This window comes from Chrysochloris asiatica, unplaced genomic scaffold (genome assembly GCF_000296735.1).
Source record: "Chrysochloris asiatica unplaced genomic scaffold, ChrAsi1.0 scaffold00306, whole genome shotgun sequence".
NCBI lineage: Eukaryota > Metazoa > Chordata > Mammalia > Afrosoricida > Chrysochloridae > Chrysochloris > Chrysochloris asiatica.
This window is the reverse complement of record NW_006408824.1, coordinates 2,377,641-2,381,016: the sequence shown is the minus strand read 5'-3', so window position 1 is coordinate 2,381,016 and position 3,376 is coordinate 2,377,641. Positions and strand designations below refer to the sequence as shown.

The 3,376-nt window shown below is 39.8% G+C and overlaps 1 pseudogene; it reads left to right on the top strand.

The window, feature by feature from the left end:
* Window positions 1-3,376, top strand: part of LOC102833878 — a 9,132-nt pseudogene that overhangs the window by 1,614 nt on the left and 4,142 nt on the right.

The window sequence follows — 3,376 nt, the reverse complement described above, 5'->3', positions numbered from 1 at the left end:
AAAAAAAAAAAAAAAAAACAGTTGCCATTAAGTCAATTTGTATGACCCAGGGAAGCTGAAAGGATCAGAGTTACAAAATAAGAGGTTTTGAACCTTTCACTTCTACAAGTAGGAAGCAGAATGAAAACACTGTTGAAATTTATGCATCTGTTAAGAGTCTCATAAGGCTGAGTCAAAATCCAAGAATAATTACCAGGCCATGAGTCCTTATCATTGAACTGGCTGGTACATGAACGGGAGTGTCTATGGAGGTTATCCTACAAACTGTCTCACCACTGTGTGCTGTGGTAAGATAGTTCACAGTACTTAAGATGGAAAGATACCATACTTGAGATGCTGCACATAAAGAACAGTATCCATATTTGGACATTAATTAGATGATGAGATTCTGGACATCAAGTTAATGCTGTAATGGATGAAACTTTTGGAGGCCTTGGGAGGTGAGTAACTTTTGCACATAGCTTAACTATTTATAGTCAGAAGACACACTTTGTTGTTGTTAAGTGCCATTCCATCAGTTCCAAATCATAGCAACGTTTTAGGATTTCTAAGGAGCAGCTGGTGGGTTTGAACCACTGACCTTGTAGTTAGCAGTCCAGGGCTTAGCCTGCAGCACCACACAAGGACTCCAATGGTATACCTAGTGATTTTAAATCATGTCTACAAATCCTGACATTCTTTTCAAAGGCTTAATAATATCCATCCTCTTGACAGGTGAGCTAGACTTGGTAACTAATTTCTTATGAATAGAATTTCTTTTATCACTTGCCCTTGGAGAAGTCAATTCGACATATCTTAAAGGCACTCAGGCAGCCCAACAGAGAAGTGTTATGTGAAGGAACTGAGGTCTCCTTCCAAAAGCCAGCAAGGAACTGGAGTATCTTGCCAACTTAGTAAGCCATCTTGAAAACATCCTCCAGCCTATCCAGACTTCAGGTGACTACAGCCCTCATGGATAGTCTGACTACAACCTTAAGAGAGACCTTGTGTAAGAACAACCCAGTAAGATGCTCCTGGACTCAACGCTAAGAAGCTGTATAAAAAAGAGATGACTGTTCAAGCTGTTTGTTTTATAGTTACTTGTTAGGTAGCAACAGGTTAATGCACAACCTTTCCTGATGCTTTTAAGAACTAAGAAATGTTCATCAGAACATTCATCAGAAACCTGGAAACATGGTAGTTATCAAGGTTGTTTGCACATGTGCAGACACACATACAAAGGCATTTCCTCTTTTTCATTCTCTGGACATCTGTCTCTGTCCATTGCTCTGGCATCCTTAATGAATGGAAGCTGTTGTTTTATGCCATTGAGTTGGCTCTGACTCATAGTGACCACAAGCAGAACAGAATGAAACACTGCCCAGTCTTGCATCATTTTCACAATTGTTGCTTTGTTTGAGGCCATTGCTGCTGTCATTGTGTCAATACTTCTTGCTGAGGGTCTTCCTTTTTCACTAACCCTTCATTTACCAAGCATGGTATCTTTCTCCATGGACTGGTTCCTCCAAGGATATGTCTGAAGTATTAAGAGACTAAGCCCGGTCATCCTGGGATCTAAGGAGCATTCTGGCTGCACTTCTTCCAAGGCAGATTTGTTTCTTCTTCTGATAGTGCATGGCACTTTTAGTCTTCTCCAGCACAATTTAAATGCACTGATTATTCTAAGGTGTTATGTATTCATTAACTTTCACATGTATATGTTGTTGTTATGTGCTGTGGAGTCAGTTCCGACTCATAGTGACCCTGCTCTTACATGTATATGAGACAACTGAAAATACCATGGCTTGCATCAGTTGAACCTTAGACCTCAAATTGACTTTTTTGCTCTTGAACACTTTGAAGCAGATTTGCCTAAGGCAATACATTAGTTGTTTTATTGACTATTGCTTCCATGAGTGTTAATTGGGATACAAACAAAATAAAGTCTTTATTTAAATCTTTTGGTTAACTTTAATATTTTCTCCATTTATCATGATGTCATTTATTGGTCCAGTGGTGAGGAATTTTTTTCTTTCCATTGAGGTGCAATCCATACTACTAAAGGATATCATCTTTGATCTTCATCAGTGCTTTTCAATTGCAGCAAGCAATGTTGCATCATCTGCAGGTGGTTAATGAGTCTCCCGCCAATTCTGGTTATCACTCTCTTCTTCATATAATCCAGCTTCCCGTATCCGTTGCTTTGCATATAGACGAAGTATGGTGAAAAGATACAACCCTGGTGCATACCTTTCTTGATTTTAAGCCAGTTTTAACAATTGCCTCTTGGTCTACATACAGGTTCATCATCATGAACACAATTAAGTGTTCTGAAATACACTTTCTTTAAAATGTTATCCATAGTTTGTAATGACCCACACAGTCAAAATCCTTTGCACAGTCAATAAAACAGAAGTAAACCTTTCTGGTATTCTCTGCTTTCACAGTCAAGAGCCAACTGATGTCAGTAACAATACCCTGACTTCCTCATCCTCTTCTGAATCCAGCTTGAGTTTCTGGCATTTCCTTATGGATGGAGCAGTTTTTAAATTACCTTCAGCAAAATTTTATGAGGCTATTAATGATATTGTTCAATGATTTCTGCATTCCACTGGGCCACCTCTCTTTGGAATGGGCACAAATATGAATCTCTCCCAATCAGTTGGTCAGGAAGTTGTCAGTACAAATTTCTTGGCATAGATAAGCATCTCCAGTGCTGTGTCAGTTTGTCGAAAGATTGTAGTTTGTATTCCATCAATTACTGAAGCCTGGTTTTTCTCCAATGTGTTTAGTGCAGCTTGGACTTCTTCTTCCTTCAGTACCATTGGTTTTTCTTTACGTCCAAAACCCAAGAGTTCTATTCTGACCTACAGCATCAATGTAAGTTGGAATCAACTCTGCAGTAGGTTTGTGGGTTTTGGTATAGATTATAGTCTTCACTTTTTTGATAACTGAGTAATTGTTGTTGTTGTTGTTGTTGTTAGGTGCCATCAAGTTGGTACCTACCCATAGCGACCATATGCACAGCAGAATGAACACTGCCCACTCCTGGGCCAATCTCACTACCATTGCCACACTTGAGTCCATTGATACTGCCACTTGGACTCGTTGGAGGTCTTCCTCTTTTTCTCTGACCCTCCACCTTACCAAACATGATATCCTTCCACAGTGACTGGTCCCTCCTGAAAATATGACTTAAGTATGAGAGACAAAGTTTGACCATCTTGGCCTCCAAGGAGCACTCTGGCTGCACTTCTTCCAAAATGGATCTATTGGTTCTTCTGGCAGCCCATGGCACCTTCAATATTCTCCTCCAACACCATAACTCAAAAGCATCAATTCTTCTACGGTCTTCCTTATTCACTGTCCAGCTTTCGCATACATATGAAGCTACCGA